Here is an 18,907-nt window from a genome sequence, read left to right on the forward strand (position 1 = left end):
ACTTTTCAGCTTCCCTCGTGGGGAACACTTCGCTTCGGAAGATAAGTGGTTCTCCCTATTAGTGGTTATTTTTCAGCTGATTTAAATAATTGTAATTCTTGTTTTATTACAGGTTCTCCGCCAAAAGCTATATCTATATATAAATAACTACAGGTTTGTATTAGTAGTTAGGGAAAACTACAAATTATTTACGAATGTCATTTGTTTCGTAACTGGAATACAAACCACACTATTTATTTGGAGTTTAACTTTGGCGAGCTAAAATGACGAGCCATTAAAATTTAGCGAGGGTTAATTACCCACACCTCTAGTTATCGGGGGTTAGGGGTGGTAGATTGCTACCACTCCCTCTCACACTGGTGATCTAGCTCACTTTTGGCTCGGATGGAGAGCGGTTGTTTCCGCTCTACCTCCTCGCCTATTCTGGACTGACATTTTTTCTTTTAACTTAATTTTCATATATTTATAATAAAACATTCTTATTTTTAATGTATATATATATATATATATATATATATATGTATGTATTGAAATGTTGTAAGTTCCCTTTTATGTGTTTGTGCTATACGTTTGATACATATACGGGAGATTCTCAAGACACTTGCGCAAGGTCAGGGAACCTTCCCTTCCAACCTGTCCTCCCTTGTCCATCGGTCTTCTCGTCAGCATATAACTACCGTTGGCTCGGCTGCCGCCGCAGGGGAATCGTCATCCTTTGGACCCTCCTCGTTCAACTGCTGTTGTCCTCGCCTTTCCCTCTTTCTACAGGAAACATGGATTACTGAGCGAAGAGAGGGTTTCCTCTCAGAGATTGACTACGGTCTTTCTCTTCTCAAGACCGTTCACCTTTCATGGACCTCCGACAGTCTACTAACGAGGGGAGCACCTTTCCTTTTCGCGGGTTAGGTTGCGCTTCAGATAGTTTTCGTCAATTATTTAATTGAAATTATAATTGTTTTTAATTTTAACTTTTCAGCTTCCCTCGTGGGGAACACTTCGCTTCGGAAGATAAGTGGTTCTCCCTATTAGTGATTATTTTTCAGCTGATTTAAATAATTGTAATTCTTGTTTTATTACAGGTTCTCCGCCAAAAGCTATATCTATATATAAATAACTACAGGTTTGTATTAGTAGTTAGGGAAAACTACAAATTATTTACGAATGTCATTTGTTTCGTAACTGGAATACAAACCTCACTATTTATTTGGAGTTTAACTTTGGCGAGCTAAAATGACGAGCCATTAAAATTTAGCGAGGGTTAACTACCCACACCACTAGTTATCGGGGGTTAGGGGTGGTAGATTGCTACCACTCCCTCTCACACTGGTGATCTAGCTCACTTTTGGCTCGGATGGAGAGCGGTTGTTTCCGCTCTACCTCCTCGCCTATTTTGGACTGACATTAATTTTTTCTTTTAACTTAATTTTCATATATTTATAATAAAACCTTCTTATTGTTTATGTATATACATATGTATTAAAATGTTGTAAGTTTCCTTTTCAGTGTTTGTGCTTTACGTGTGATACATATACGACAGGTTCTCAAGACTATTGTTCATCGGTCTTCCCGTCAGCATATAACTACCGTTGGCTCGGCTGCCGCCGCAGGGGAATCGTCATCCTTTGGACCCTCCTCGTTCAACTGCTGTTGTCCTCGCCTTTCCCTCTTTCTACAGGAAACATGGATTACTGAGCGAAGAGAGTGTTTCCTCTCAGAGATTGACTACGGTCTTTCTCTTCTCAAGACCGTTCACCTTTCATGGACCTCTGACAGTCTACTAACGGGGGGAGCAACTTTCCCTTTCGCGGGTTAGGTTGCCCTTCCGATAGTTTTTCTCTTATTTAAGTGAAGTCATAATTGTTTTTAGTTTTAACTTTCCGGTTCTCCGTGGGGAACACTTCCTTTCGGAGGATTAGTGGTTCTCCTTATTAGTGAATATTTTTTAGGTAATTTAAATAATTGTAATTCTTGTTTTATTTCAGGTTCTATCTGCCAAAAGCTATATCTATATATAAATAATTACAAGTTTGTATTAGGGATAAATACAAATTATTTACGAATGTCATTTGTTTCATACTCTCGGCGGAGCTGAAATGAGAAGCCATTAGAATTTAGCGAGGGTTAACTACCCACACCACTAGTTAGGGGGGGTGTTAGGGGTGGTAGCTTGCTACCACTCCCACTCACACACCGGTGATTTAGCTCACTTTTGTCTCGGATGGAGAGCGGTTGTTTCCGCTCTTCCTCCTCCCCTATTCTGGACTGCCATTAATTTTTTTTTTAACTTAATTTTCCTTATATACAGTATACAGTATTTATATATAAAACATTCTTATTGTTCATGTATATATATATATATATATATATATATATATATATATATATATATTTTATATATATATATACAGTGATACCTCGGTAGTCGAACGACTCTATACTCGAACAATTCGGAGTTCGACCAAAATTTTCGAGAAATTTTTGCTGCGGTGCTCGACCAAAAATTCGGTACTCGACCAGCCGAACACGTGACGACCGCATGGGCTTTGTGATGATCGCGCCATCTCGGCCACTCTCGCTTGTTCGGGAAGCATCAGTTCTCTCGAGAGCGTCACTCAGACAACGCGCGATCAGCATTCGTTGTGATTTAGTGATTTTCAGTGCTTTTAATTGCTTTTTTAGCTTTCATAATGAGTCCCAAGAAAGTAATGAGTGTTAAGGGGAAGGAGAAGAGGAAAACAGTGCGAACAACGATCGAGTTGAAGAAGGAAATTATAGCGAAATATGAGAATGGTGTACGAGTGTCCGATTTAGCGGTAGAATACGGAATGGCGAAGTCGACCATTTCTACGTTTTTAAAGCATAAAGAAATGATTAAGAAGGCGAATGTTGCAACGGGAGTTACGGCGGTAACTAAGCAAAGGCCACAAGTGATTGAGGAGATGGAAAAGTTGCTTTTAATATTTATTAAAGAAAAACAGTTGGCCGGGGAAAGTGTTAGTGAAGCGTTCATTTGTGAAAAAGCGTTGCATATCTATGAAGAATTAGTGAAGAAAAGTCCGAGTACCAGTGAAAGTGATTCATTTACATTTAAAGCGAGCAGGGGTTGGTTTGAAAAGTTTCGTAATAGAACAGGTATTCATCGTGTTACTAGGCATGGGGAGGCAGCTAGTTCGGATCAAATTGCAGCCGATAAATACGTGGGGGAATTCGATCGGTACATAAATGAACAAAATTTGATCGCACAACAAGTCTTTAATTGTGATGAGACTGGGTTATTTTGGAAGAAAATGCCAGCCAATACGTACATTACCAAGGACGAGACGAAGATGCCAGGTCACAAGCCAATGAAAGATAGGCTAACATTGTTGCTGTGTGCAAATGCAAGTGGCGATTGCAAGATCAAACCCTTGTTAGTGTACCACTCGGACAACCCCCGGGTGTTCAAACGAAATAATATTTGTAAAAGTGCACTACCAGTTATGTGGCGCTCGAACACTAAATCTTGGGTCACAAGACAATTCTTTACTGAGTGGATAAACGAAGTGTTTGCCCCCCAGGTTAAGGCTTACCTCATTGAAAAGAGCTTGCCAATGAAATGTCTTCTGGTTATGGACAATGCTCCTGCACATCCTCCAGGTCTCGAGGATGACTTGAAAGAAGAATACAGCTTTATCAAAATCAAATTCTTGCCCCCCAATACTACTCCCATACTCCAGCCCATGGACCAACAGGTCATTTCAAACTTCAAAAAACTCTATACCAAGGCCCTTTTCAGAAAGTGTTTTGAAGTGACCAGTGACACGAAGTTGACCCTAAAGGAATTCTGGAAGGAACACTTCAGCATCCTCAACTCTGTTAACATGATTGACCAAGCTTGGCGAGGTGTGACCTATAGGACATTGAACTCTGCCTGGCGTAAGCTGTGGCCATCATGTGTCACAGAGAGGGAGTTTGAAGGTTTCCAACCAGAGGCGGGTCCAAGCACTGCTACCCCTGTAATTTCTGATGACACTGATGTCGTTGAGGAAATTGTTGTCATGGGCAGGAGTTTGGGGCTTGAGGTCGACAAGGATGATATTGATGAGCTTGTAGAAAGCCATTCTACCGAGTTGACTGTGGAGGAATTGTTGCACCTGCAACAACAACAGCAGCAGGATCTGATTGTGGAGCAGGAATCTTCAGAAGAGGATGAGGTAAGGGAGGATGTTCCAAGTTCTCTCATCAATGAAATTTGTTCCAAGTGGGCAGATGTGCAGGCTTTTGCTGAAAAATACCACCCAGAAATTGCAGTAGCAAACCGGGCAGTGCATATGTTTAATGATAGTGTCATGTATCATTTTCGAAGAATACTGCAGAGGAGGAAGAAACAATTAACAATAGACCAGTTTTTCACAAAAGAAAAGAAAGCTGCTACATCAAAGCCTGTTTCTCCTCCAAAGAAGAGACAAAGAAGAGAAGAAACCCCTGAAATAGATCTGCCCACCCTTTCATTGGAGAGAGAAACAACTCCTGAAGGAGAACTACCCCGCCACATCATGGAAGGGGACTCTCCTTCCAAGCAGTAACCTCCCCCTTCCATCCTCTCCACATCCATCCCTGTATGCCATCGAACCGCTGCTCAAAGGTATGTTCACTACAGTACAGAAAATGGTTTAAAATTGTTTTATTTTAGTACAGTAAATGGTTTAAAATTGTTTTATAGGATTTTCTGACCAATTTCATACACATTTAGATAATTATTGTTGTTTAGGTACACGTTTTATTAATATTTTGGGCCTGTTCGAGTGCTTGGGAACGGAATAGAATATATACCATTATTTCTTATGGGGAAAAAAAATTCGGTACTCGAACAAATCGGAGGTCGAACACGGATCTCGAACGGATTATGGTCGAGTACCGAGGTATCACTGTATATGTATTGAAATGATGTAAGTTTCCTTTTCAGTGTTTTAGCTATACGTGTGATACATATACGACAGGTTCTCAAGACTCTTGCGCAAGGCCAGGGAACCTATCCTTCCAACCTCTGCCCCCTTGTCCATCGGTCTTCCAGTCAGCATAAAACTACCGTTGGCTCGGCTGCCGTCGCAGGGGAATAGTCATTGTTTGGACCCTCCTTGTTCAACTGATGTTGTCTTCGCCTGAGGATAAGTGGTTCTCCCTATTAGTGAATATTTTTTAGGTGATTTAAATAATTTTAATTCTTGTTTTATTACAGTTTCTCTCTGCTAAAAGCTCTATCTTTATAGAAATAACTACAGGTTTGTATTAGTTAGGGAAAAATACAAATTATTTACGAATGTCATTTGTTTCGTGACTGGAATACAAACCACGCTATTTATTTGGAGTTATACTCTCGGCGGAGCTCAAATGACGGGACATTAAAATTTAGCGAGGGTTAACTACCCACACCACTAGTTAGCTGGGGTTAGGGGTGGTAGCTTGCTACCACTCCCACTCACACACTGGTGATTAGCTCACTTTTGGCTCGGATGGAGAGCGGTTGTTTCCGCTCTTCCTCCTCCCCTATTCTGGACTGCCATTAATTTTTTTTTAACTCGATTTTCATATATATATATATATATATATATATATATATATATATATATATATATATATATATTTATAATAAAACATTCTTATTGTTTATGTATATATATATATGTATTGAAATGTTGTAAGCTTCCTTTTCAGTGTTTGTGCTATACGTGTGATACATATACGACAGGTTCTCAAGACACTTGCGCAAGGCCAGGGAACCTTCCCTTCCAACCTCTCCCCCCTTGTCCATTGGTCTTCCCGTCGGCATATAACTACCGTTGGCTCGGCTGCTGCCGCAGGGGAATCGTCATCATTTGGACCCTCCTCGTTCAACTGTTGTTGGCTTCGCCTTTCCCTCTTTCTACGGGAAACATGGATTACTGAACGAAGAGTGTTTCCTCTCAGATTTTGACTACGGTCTTTTTCTTCTCAAGACCGTTCACCTTTCATGGACCTCCGACAGTCTACTAACAGGGGGAGCACCTTTCCCGTTCGCGGGTTAGGTTGCGCTTCCGATAGTTTTTCTCAATCTTTAAGTGAAATAATAATTGTTTTTAATTTTAACTTTTCAGCTTCTTCTCCGTGGGGAACACTTCCCTTCGGAGGATAAGTGGTTCTCCCTATTAGTGATTTTTTTTCAGCTTATTTAAATAATTTTAATTCTTGTTTTATTACAGGTTCTCTCCCCCAAAAGCTATATCTTTATAGAAATAACTACAGGTTTGTATTATTTAGGGAAAAATACAAATTATTTATGAATGTCATTTGTTTCGTAACTGGAATACAAACCACGCTATTTATTTGTAGTCATACTTTCAGCGGAGCTGAAATGACGAGCCATTAAAATTTAGCGAGGGTTAACTACCCACACCACTAGTTAGCGGGGGTTAGGGGTGGTAGCTTGCTACCACTCCCACTCTCACACTGGTGATTTAGCTCACTTTTGGCTCGGATGGAGAGCGGTTGTTTCCGCTCTTCCTCCTCGCCTATTCTGGACTGCCGTTAATTTTTGCTTTTAACTTAATTTTTATACAGTATATATAAATATGGTAAAATATTCTTATTGTTTACGTATATTTATATGTATTTAAATGTTGTAAGTTTCCTTTTCAGTGTGTGCTATACGTGTGATACATATACGACAGGTTCTCAAGACTCTTGTGCAAGGCCAGGGAACCTTCCCTTCCAACCTCTCCCCCCTTGTCCATCGGTCTTCCCGCTGGCATATAACTACCGTTGGCTCGGCTGCCGCCGCAGGGGAATCGTCATCATTTGGACCCTCCTCGTTCAACTGTTGTAGTATCGCCTTTCCCTCTTTCTACGGGAAACATGGATTACTGAACGAAGAGTGTTTCCTCTCAGAGATTGACTACGGTCTTTCTCTTCTCAAGACCGTTCACCTTTCATGGACCTCCGACAGTCTACCAACGGGGGAAGCACCTTTCCCGTTCGCGGGTTAGGTTGCGCTTCCGATAGTTTTCGTCAATTATTTAAGCGAAATTATAATTGTTTTTTTAGTTTCAACTTTTCAGCCTCTTCTCCGTGGGGAACACTTCCCTTCTGAGGATAAGTGGTTCTCCCTATTAGTGAATATTTTTTAGGTGATTTAAATAATTGTAATTCTTGTTTTATTACAGAGTCTCTCCGCCAAAAGCTATATCTATATATGAATAACTACAGGTTTGTATTAGTTAGGGAAAAATACAAATTTTTTACGAATGTCATTTGTTTCGTAACTGGAATACAAATCACACTATTTATTTGGAGTTATACTTTCGGCGGAGCTGAAATGACGAGCCATTAAAATTTTGGAGGGTTAACTACCCACACCACTAGTTAGCGGGGGTTAGGGGTGGTAGCTTGCTACCACTCCCACTCACACACTGGTGATTTATCTCACTCCTGCCCCTTTTCGCCAACGGTCTCTGCTCACCAGCGTTTGTCTGCGGGCCAGCATTCCTCCGCGCCCGCGCCAACCCTCTTCTGCGCACGCGCGCCAGTTCTCACCCGTAATCGCGTGCCCAGGCACCCGCCTTTGCGCAACCAGTCCCACGCTTTTGCACATTCTTGGGAGACTTCACAAAACCCTAAACCCTACACAGTGCCTTACTGTGCGCCAGCGCTCTCCTGGGCACCTGCGCTCTCAGATTCAACAGTCTCCTGCTCACTTGCGCTCTCCTGCGCAGTTGTGGTCTCGGATCCAATGCGCCAGCGCTTGCCTGCTCTCCAGCGCTTTTCTGCGCATTCACCGAAAACTGCGCTTTAGCAGGAACTGAGCACCAGCATCATCGCTGCCACTTTTCTTTTGTTTCTTAGCTGGCGCTTGCCTTTTAGTAAAATATTCGTCCAACGAAGTTTGTTAAGGCCAGGTTTTTAAAATTTGCCTGAAATAACTCGTGCAAACCATTACAGTACTCAAGCGCACGACCTGTGAGAATTTTTTCTGGGTGTGTTTTTTCTACGAGAGCCACCATTTTAAAGTTGCCATCTAGACCCTCTTTAATTTCTGCCGTTTTTAGTGGGTCATCCTCCTCGCCCCCGCTGTACTCTTCCTGAACGATGTTCACTCGCATGGCCTCCAACTCCTTCAGGCCATCTGTCGTAAGTTCCTCGGTGCTCCTGGATAAGCTCATTGATGTCGGCCTCATCAACTTCCAGACCCATGGCCTTCCCGGGTGTAACGATCTCGGCAACTTCAGATTGAGCAACAGGTTTAGGTTCATCAACATTTTCGGAATCGTCTTCAATTTGGTGTGCGTGGAGGCCCTTGAAATCTTGTGCGGAGACGACATCAGGCCACATCTTCTACTAAGCAGAGTTCAAGGTGCGCCTCGAAACCTCCTGCCATGCTTGATCGATCATTTTGAGGCATTTGACAATATCAAAATACTCCTTCCAAAATTGACGAAGGGTGAGGTTTATCCACTCGATAAACAATTGTCTTGTTACCCAGGCTTTTCCATTAGCCCTCCACATCACATTAAAAAGCCCCGTCTTGTCACAATTGAAGACTTGCTGGGGACTGTAGCCTTCCCAGACAGTCAACTTGTTGAACGTCTTAACAAAGGCTTCGGCTGCTTTCGTGTCCGACCTTGCAGCCTCCTCATGACACACCACTGAATGAATGCCCGAGCGTCTCTTAAATTTTTCAAACTACCCACGAGAAGCCTTGAACTCTGGGGGTTCCTGCTTCGATGTTCTTCTCCTGCGTCGGCTTCGCCTTAGCAAGCACGAGATCAATGGAAATGACGCTGGCTTTCTGGCAGATTATCGCTTCAGTGATAGTGTCTCCAGCCATTTCTTTGTCCTTTATCCAGACAAGAAGCAGTCTCTCCATCTCATCGTGAATGTGGCTCCTCTTGCTGGAAAAAAGTCGCGCCCTTAGAAGGTGTTGCTGCTTTGATAGCAGCTTTCTGCTTCAGGATCATTCCTATCGTAGACGGATTTCGGCCGTATTCCTTCGCGAGCACACTTCACCGCATGCCAGCCTCGTATTTCTTGATTATTTCCATCTTCATCTCCATGGAAAGCATCGTCCTCTTCTTTCCCTTGACATCAGCGACTTTCTTGGGACCGATGGCTAATAATGTATTGCAAGTATCACACACGATAACAGTACATACTGTAAAATTGTTACGAAAGCCAAAATCAATGCGCACGATACCGCTGCCGGAACGAAAAGACATAGGAACGCCAATGCGTAGATGCACAATAGGAGAGCAGGATCTCATGGTGGTAACTAGCATCCAAGTAGAGAGATAACCAATGGGAACACAGGAGGATGGTAGCAAGTTTACGGGCTGGCGGTTCGCAAATTTTAAAGTCCGTCTCGTATACGGTTGGGCTCCCGCTCCGTACCACCTTCCGTTTTCGAAACATTTTTTGTGACCCGAGTCGTAAAGTTCTTTGCATATCCTTTTGGAAAGTAAAAATTCCGTAAGCCGAATCTTTCGGCGCATGAGGTTTGACTGTATTATCAATAATAGAAAATACTAATTTACCAAGATAAATCAGTTTAATTTTATACAAGAAAAAAGATTGTTTCCAAGGAAATATTTTTGCTATTAGTGTACTATTTCTGATAGACTTAGACTTCATCACCCCGAAAAAAAAATGGCAAGTCGAACTGTCATAAGTCGCATAGGTCGCAAGTCAAGAACCACCTGTATTTGCTGTGGAAATGCTTAGTTCTTTAGGTTTTCATCAATGCCCGACCAGCTTGCCATTCATTTGGACACGAGCTTTCATTCTCTGATACCTAATTCCAGTCTGTCAGCAGTGTTAGAGAGGGATTCTAAACCTTTCCTTCTTTCAGCCCATCTAACGGTTTCACTGATCACCCAACATTCAGTTGACGTCAGCAAGCTTCGGCTGTGTGAGCGTGGTGGCTGGTTTACCCGTCGCTACCACCCTGGTAGTTAACGGAGAGTAGCTATACCTCGCTATAAAGTCTTTTGACTAGTTTCAGCTTTCATCAATATGATATCCTGTATAAAGAGCTCGATGTTTGTATAGTTAGGAAAACACAAATTATTTCCAAATTTGTCATGTTTATGCTCCTATCTTTTCCCTCATGATGCTCTAGTTTATTTTGATCTTTTTCCAGACTGGTTCTCCAGCAGTTCTTAGCAAATATTTTGTCAGTCCTGAAGATTCCAGGGCAGTAACATCAACCATTTAAGGAAATTCACTAACCTCTTTAGAAGAGTTATTTATTATATTCTTGTGTTGATTTCATGTTCATATTTTACTGCTTTTCTGCCTTTATCTCCTCATCCTTTCCACCTCTTCTAGTATACCAGTAATTTCTGTATTATCATTTGTTGCATACGTTTTCCTTTTCAGTCGTTACGTAAGTCTTCCCTCTTCTGTTTTTCTACTCCAGCACTTTGGTTTCCTCTGCTGTGATAAGTTTTAGGTTATATTCCTCTCACAAGGTATGTTCCTCTTTTTCCGTGCCACCCACATTGGGATTTCCATCCTTTTCTTCTTACTGGCCACAGTTTCTTCCTTGAGGAGTTCAAGGTGTGCCGTGAAACCTCATTTCAAGCTTTGTTGATCATCTTCAGGCATTGAACGATGTCAAAATGCCCCTTCCAAAATTCACGGAGGGTGAGTTGAGTGCTTTCGGTCACTTCAAAACATCTTTTGAGCAGATACTTCGTGTAAAGCTTCTTAAAGTTGGTAATCACTAGGCTGGAGGAGAGGAGTGGTGTTTGGTGGCAGATAGAAAACCTTGATGGAGAAGTCAGGATGAATGATGTCCTCAAGGCCAGGAGGGTGAGCAGGGGCATTGTCCAGTACCAGGAGCGGGAGATTGTTCTCTTCTAAAAAGTTCTTGACAGCAGGACCGAAGCAGACTTTTATCCACTCTATAAATATGGTCCTCATGACCCAGGCATTGGCATTAGACTTCCAAAATACCGTGAGCCTCTCCTTCGTGATATTTTGGGCCTTGAAGGCACGAGGATTCTCTGAGTGGTATACCAGTAGGGGCTTAATTTTCAAGTCCCCACTGGCATTTGCACAAAATGCGAGCGTAAGTCTGTCCTTCATCGGTTTATGGCCAGGAAGTTTCTTTTCTTCTGCTATGATATATGTACGACCAGGCATTTTCTTCCAGGAAAGGCCAGTTTCATCACAGTTAAACACTTGCTGAGGAATGTAGCCTTCTCTGAAAATTACTTTCTCAAACTTCTTGAGGAATTCTTCTGCTGCTTTCTTGTCAGAACTGGCTGCCTCTCCATGCCTGATGACTGAGCGAATACCAGTCCTCTTCCTAAAACGATCAAACCACCCATGAGAAGCCTTGAACTCTTGGGGGCTTGCTGCGACGTTCCTTCGTCTCCGCCGTCTCTCTGGGCTTCCACGAGATTGAAGATGGCGCTCGCCTTGTGCGAAATTACAGATTGCATGAGTGTATCACCAGCGATTTCCTTCTCTTTAATCCATAGTAGAAGGAGTCTCTCCATCTCGTCGTTGATTGAGATCCTTCCACTGGCAAGGACAGTTATGCCTTTAGAAGACTTGCAATCTTGTGACCCATGGCTAACAAATTAAAGTTAGAATTAAGCACTAAAATGCACAAAAAATACGATATCGCAAGCACTTACACGAGATCAAGTCTTTATGAAACGCACGAGATTCTGAACTGAGTGCGCATATAACAAAGAGAGAGAGGCAGCATCTCTCTCAGGCATTGTGAGAGGGATTTCGGCCAATAGCGTATCGGCATCTTAGTGACGCCGACCAATAGCAGACCGGTTTCTTAGTGACGTATGAGCGTGGTGGTAGGCTAGTGACTCGCACAGTCGTACGCGTAAAAACCGCCAAGTTTGAGTTTTGGAATTCGATGCCGTTAGGTGGGAAAAAATGTCGTAACGTTGGGACAAAAAACATCGTAGTCCACACAGTAACGTGAAAAAAACGTAAGCTGGGGACGCCGTATCCCGGGGGTCTACTGTACCTTCATGTCGTCCGTGGAGACGAACCCTTACCCTTTATGCCTGGCTTGCTGGGGACGTCAGTGTTCGCGGGACAACACCTGTTCCGAGTGCAGGGAGTGGCCTGCCTCCCAGTTGGAGAGGTTTGCATGTAAGAAGTCTAAGCACGAATCTTTACTTTCGGGGTCTTCTCAAAATCGAAGGAATCGGGAGCTTCTGCTTCCTCTACGCCCAAGTCTGCCTGAAGCTAATTCTCGACCAGGCCCTTCCGGGGCACGGCCGAGCAGTAGCGCAGGGCTTGTGTCTTTGTGGCCATCGCTGGGCGTCGATGGCCTCCCTTCGAAGGAAGTTCTCCTCGAACTCCTCCGAAGGGGAGCAGAGAGAAGGCAGTCATCTCTTTCCTCTGCGGAGGTTGATCCTCCTCTTGTGGGTGCAGGCATTGTTGCCCGTCGGTCAGGCCGAGAGTTTGGTTCTGACGCCGAGGAGTTACCTAACCCACCAGGGGCGGTGGCAGGGCTCTCTCCAAAGCAAGCTTCCTCTTCGGGGGAACATATCTCTCGTTCGCAAGAGAATATTGCCTCTTTACATCGGCAATCTCCTTACGCTTTTGGTTCTCCTCCAGGGGCGGAACGAGAACCTTGTTATAAGCGTAGTCCTCCTCCTGGTGAACTCTCCTCCCCTGCGGAGGAATTATATGCAGACCTCGATCAGTCTCCTCCTCGGGCAGAGTCTGTTGAATGTTCCTCTCCGGATGTTCGTAGAGTGGAGGGGTGGGTAACCCCTCTCCACCCCGGACGTTCTCCTCCTCGTGCTGTGAGGAGACGTCTTTTTGAACCTGCTGGTTCTCCTCACGTTGACTCTTCGGGGTCTCGTGACAATCACCCTTTGGGCTGGCGTGATTGTGAGCCTTCGGGCTCTCGTCATGTTGATTCTGCGGGTTCTCATGACAGCAGGAGTCCTTCCGGTCACCATCGCAATAAACCTTCGGGCTCTCGTAACGATGCTAACGTTGAACCTCCGGGTTCTCGTGCCGTCAGTCACACTGACCCTTCGGGGTCTCGTGACAGATGAACCTCGGTTCCTCGTTACGTTGACCCTTCGGGGTCTTGTAACCTGAGTTACGCTGAACCTTTGGGCTCTCGTAACTTTATAGTCACGCTAACACTTCGGTGTTTCGTGACTGGGAAACTTCGGTTTCTCATTGCGCTGACTCTTCGGGGTCTCGCAACACAGGCCACGTTGGGCCTTTGGTCCCTCATACCCTTAGTTACGTTGACCCTCCGGGGTCTCGTGACAGAGAAACTTTGGTTTCTCGTTGCGTTGATCCTTGGGGTTCGCGCTACACAGTTCACGCTGAAATTTCGAGTTCTCGTAACCATGGTCAATCTTTTTATGACAGAATTTTCAAACTCGTTATGTCGATCGTTTGCGCTCACACAACACAAGCTATCGCGAACCTTCGGGTGAGCATAGCAGTGAGTTCTCTCACCAACCTGAGAGCTCTCGAGCGCATATGGCGCGCCATATGTGCGAACATTCTGTGCCGCGCCACAAGCGCAAAGAAGGTACAAGGTGCGCGCAATCAGGAAGGGCGTGCACACGAGCACCCTTCCTCCTACCAACAGTTCGGCACGCGACCATCTTGGCACTCACAATCAGCCTCTCAATCCTCTTAGGCCTCAACAGAGACAACCGTCGCCTGCGCGACCGAGCCCAGATCCTATCCCTAAGGGTAGGCCTGTGCCAATCTTGCCTGTAGGGAAACCTCCCTCAGACGAGAGGGTTAGGAAACCTGCCCAGGTTCCTAAACCCAGGCAGCAGTGCCTTCATAAGGACCTCCCCCTTAGTTCCTCTGGAGCCCGTGACCCCCTGTGGCTTAGCGCCTTATTCATTGTAATGTACCAAGCTATGAAAGGAGTCGTTCCCCGCTCCCAGTCCTTAGGTAACACACTTGGGATCCCCATATCACCTCCTCTCTTCCCAGGGTCCTCTCCTCCCTCTGCCCTAGGAGTTCAGAAGATTCTGCACATGCTGGTCCTTCTGGCAAGGGGAAACAGTCCTCCCCTCTCAAAAGACCTCTGGAGGAGATTTGGCAAGAACCTCAGGGTAGCCCCCAGCAGTTCAAGACACCACAGGCCAGACCAAAGGGGAAAAGGAAATGGATTCATCCTTTGCCCCTCCAAGGAGGATAGGGTTATTTCCTATGGCGACTCCTTCTGTCCCTCACCAGTCGAGATAGTGCCTAAGGAAGCGCGACCTGCAACCGGACAGGGCTCACCCCATACGGCAACGGACTTACATTCCACCCGTAAGCCGACGGAGCCCTCTAGGCCCTTGGGGACAGAGAACTTTCGGACTCGTGGGAGGGAACCGAAGGATTTGTTCACCATCCCCAAATCCTCGGCCAGGCTTCCTTCCTCACAGCCTCCCAGGCAGCCGGAAGCGAGAACCTCCTCGCCAGTCTCCCTATCCCCAGTCTATCCAGTTGACGACTTCGACCCACTCCAGGCTCCTATGGTTGAGAGCTCGGACGTGGAAGGGCAGAGCGATCTCGAGGACGACGCTCTGCCAGCAGCCGTTAGCCCTAAGCTTACGTAGGATGAGAGGAAGGAGACGGAACATGCCCTCTGGCAGGTCCTAGCCTGCATCCGTTCCATCAGTGGACAACCAGATCCATCGGCAGCCCCTCTGGATGGAAAAGTAACTGTCCTTGACCATTTCTACAGCACTCAGAAACCTCAGAGGACCAGTGCAGCTTTGCCCTGGTCAAAGGGGTTGAAGAGTGAAAAACAGAAGGCAGTATCCCATGCATCTGGTTCCACCTCCTCTCTCCTCTCCAGCTCTTCCTCCAAGCTCCTACCTCAGTATGTGTTTCAGAAGAGGTACTACGAGATCCTCGGGGAATCTCTTCCAACGCTGTCTCTCGACCACTATGGAGGCACTTTCGAAGGCCACACCCTTCGAAAAACTTACGGGACTTCCAGTCTCCTTTTCGGCCTCTGAAAGCCTGAACCAGGAGAAGTGGCGAAGTACGCCATGCAGGCTGCATCATGGCTGGACTTCTGGTTTGGATCCTTAGGACAACTGATGCAGTCTAAGGACCTGTCTCGGGAGTCCTCCAGGAAGTCTTTGGAGACTTTCCTATTGTCTGGCACTCGGGCCATCGAATTCCTCTCCCATCAGGTAGTGGACCTTTTGACCAACACTATCCTGAAGAGGAGAGATGGGGCAAGTTCCATAGACATCTTCACGCCGAAGTAGCGAGACAGAAATGCTCCTTTCGAGGGCACCTCTTTGTTCCATCCCGAGGATGTCGAGCAGGTGGCAGAGAGGTGGAGGAAGTCCAACTAGGACTCCCTCAACTAAAAGGTCTTAACAGCTAGACGTTACCCCTCTCAGCCACAGCGGAAAGCACAGCAAAACCTGCAACCGAAAAGAGCTGGAGGCCCAAAACAGCCGGGTAAAAAGTGTGTGAAGCAGGCCTTTCACAGCAAAATGTCCTTTCTTGGAGGAAAGGGTAAGAAGGGATCTGGCCGAGGCCGGTCCCTTTAGGACAGGTAATCCTCCCATTTGCCCACCTGGAGTGGGATGCCTGCAAAGCCGCTGGCAGAGGTGTCTTCACCACGGGGTCGAACCCTGGACGGTCGAGGTGATTCGTTCAGGGTATCGTATCCCGTTCACGCTCTCTCTCCCTCCACTGACTCGAGTGCCGATTCCATCGAACTCCTGTGTGAAGGGATCTGCACAGGAGTTTGCCCTAAGGGCAGAAGTCCAGTCCATGTTGGAGAAGGACGCTCTCCAGGAGGTCCTCGACAGGTCCCCAGGCTTTTACAGTCGACTCTTTCTTGTGAAAAAGGCGTCTGGAGACAGGAGACCAGTCATTGACTTCTCGGTCTTGAACAGGTTTGTCGAACAGACACCTTTCAGGATTGAGACGACCGACACAGACAGGCGATAAGACATCAGGACTTTGTGTGCATTCTAGATCTAAAGGACGCTTACTTCCAGATCCCAATTCACCCGTCTTCCAGGAAGTGTCTGAGATTCATGTTTAATCAGAAGCATTACCAGTTCAGGGTACTTGGGCGACTGGCTGATTCTGGCAGACTCAGAGGCGGCCCTTCTCCGCCGCCTAGACGAGCTTCTAAGGTTTTGCCAGGATCTGGGGATCGTGGTAAACCTCGAGAAGTCTCACCTTCTCCCCTCTCAAGAACTGGTGTACCTAGGCATGCGATTAGACACACTAAGGCACAAAGCGTTTCCATCAGACGAAAGGATCTAGAGATTGAGGGAGATAGCACAGGTCTTCCTCAGCTGGGAAGAGCTCCGGGCGCAGTATTGGCTTTGCCTTCTCGGTCACCTCTCTTCCCTGACCCGACTGGTCCCTAACAGTCGCCTCAGGATGAGATACCTCCAGTGGCGACTAAAATCCCAGTGGAACCAACACTCCGATTCCCGGGATCACCTAGTCCGCATAGGGCTAGAGCAGTGGTTCTCAAACTTTTTCATGAACATTTCATTCCTTCGTGACCCAGAGTAAAGTGAAGAGAAAGAAAACATGCAATGATATATACACTTTATTTTGGAAAAAAATAATGTGTACAGCTTTTCATTCACAAAGCTAAACTAGTGGGATTTATGGCACTGCTTTTCCTTTTCACAAAACTATATTAATAGAATCTATGGCACTGCTTTTAATTCACAAAACTAAATTAATAGAATCTATGGCACTGCTTTTAATTCACAAAGCTAAATTAATAGAATTCATGGCACTGTTTTTCATCCACAAAGCTAAATTAATGGGATCCATGGTGCTGCTTCTCATTTACCAGTTTGTCAATGATAATATTCCTGTGTCCCTGCGACCCATCAAAATTGATCTCGCGACCCATAGTTTGAGAACCACTGGGCTAGAGGAACAGTCGGACCTCAGATGGTGGCTTGTTGAGCCGAACCTCTGCAAAGGGGTCGATCTTCTCGTCTCCCCCGGAATTGACGCTTTTTTCGGATGCATCAAAAGAAGGGTGGGGGGCTCACGTGCTGCACCATTACATCTGCGGCCAATGGTCTGAATCAGAAAGGTATCAGCACATAAATCTCTTAGAGATGAGGGCAGCCTTTCTGGCCCTCAAAAAGTTCCACCAGGTCCTGGCGGGGCACTCCATGGTGATGATGAGCGACAACCCCACGGTAATAGCTTATCTAAGCAAACAGGGCGGTACCTTTTCGCTGCAGCTGTGCCTTCTTGCAGTAGAGATACTTAGATGGGTAGAGGACAACTGTGTGACTCTATCAGCTCTCTTCATTCCGGGCAAGCGGAATGTGCTAGCGGACAAGCTGAGAGGAGAGACTCAGATAGTTGGCACCGAGTGGTCTTTGAATCCTCTGATAGCCAATAAAGTCCTGACTTTGTGGGGTTCCCCGACTGTGGATCTGTTCGCAACGGCCCTGAGTTTCAGGCTCCCGTTGTACTGCTCCCCAGTCCCGAATCCCCAAGCTCTTTGGCAAGAGGCTTTCCAACAACGGTGGATAAACCTGGACGCTTACGCGTTTCCCCCATTCTGTCTGATGAGAAAAGTCCTCAACCAGGTACGAGCAAGCAACAACTTGCAAATGACCCTCATAGCTCTGCTATGGCATCACGGAGAATGGTTCCCGGACCTTCTGCATCTCCTCACGGAGATCCCGAGGGAGCTCCCTCCATAGCAAGATCACCTCAAACAACCACATGCCAACATCTTCCACAAAGCCATAGCTTCGCTTCGACTTCACGCCTGGAGACTATCCAGCACCTCCTCACACAGAGAGGGTTTTCGCAACCGGTTGCAAAAAGAATGGCTGGACACCTCTGGAGATCCACAGAGGCAGTCTACCAGGTGAAGTAGTCAGTTTTCTGTGGTTGGTGTCGTGGAAGGGGTATCTCTCCCCTCGATGCCTCTGTTCCAACTAAAGCGGAGTTTCTTCTATACCTACAGGAAGAAATGCTTCTCTCGGTCTCGGCAGTCAGATGCTACCGCTCAGCCTTGAGTCTCACCTTTAGACTGAAAGGAGTCGATATTTCCTCCTCGTTGGAGCTTTTTTTGCTCATACGCAGTTATGAGCTTACTTGTCCCCAGGCAGTGCTAAGACCTCCCCCTTGGAACATGGTTGGGGTCCTCAGGTCTCTGAAGGGCTTCCCCTATGAACCATTACACCAGGCCTCCAATCCCCACGTCACGTGGAAGATTGTGTTCATGCTCACTCTGGCTTTGGCCAAGAGAATCAGCGAACTTCATGGTCTATCTGCTGATGTCTCCCACTCTAGGAGACGGGGGGAAGTAATCCTCAACTACGTCCCTGAGTTTGTAGCTAAGACTCAAAATCCGGGTGTGCCGGACTCCAGGTTCGGCCCATTTTGGATAGAGTGTCTTTGTTCTGTAACCAAAGATCCAGACCAACTGTTACAATGTCCAGTAAGGAATCTGAGGTATTACTTAAAAAGAACAGCAAAAGCTCGCCCCCGTGTACAAGCACTTTTTGTCAGCATCGGGAAGGTCCAAGACGAGGGTCACGAGGAATACTATTTCCTCCTGGATAAAGAAAGTAATTGAATACGCTCTATATCCAGACCCTCCTCTGTCCAACCGACCCAGAGCTCATGACGTCAGAGGCATTGCAACATCACTGGTGTTCAGAAAGAATTTTCTGTGGCACAGGTATTGCAAGCGGGCGTGTGGAAGTGTCAGACGACCTTCACAGCCCACTACCTGAAAGACGTAACCCACAGGAGCATGGAAACCTTCTCCATTGGTCCTGTGGTGGCCGCACAACAAGTGATCTAGTGCCTCAGGCTCCTTGATGGACAAGTAGCAGAGGGTTGAGGGCTGAAGTTACCCGGGATAGTCTGGGGTGAATGAAAAGAATGTCTGGCTCCCTTCTTTCTT

The sequence above is a fragment of the Palaemon carinicauda genome, unplaced genomic scaffold, assembly GCF_036898095.1.
Source record: "Palaemon carinicauda isolate YSFRI2023 unplaced genomic scaffold, ASM3689809v2 scaffold101, whole genome shotgun sequence".
NCBI lineage: Eukaryota > Metazoa > Arthropoda > Malacostraca > Decapoda > Palaemonidae > Palaemon > Palaemon carinicauda.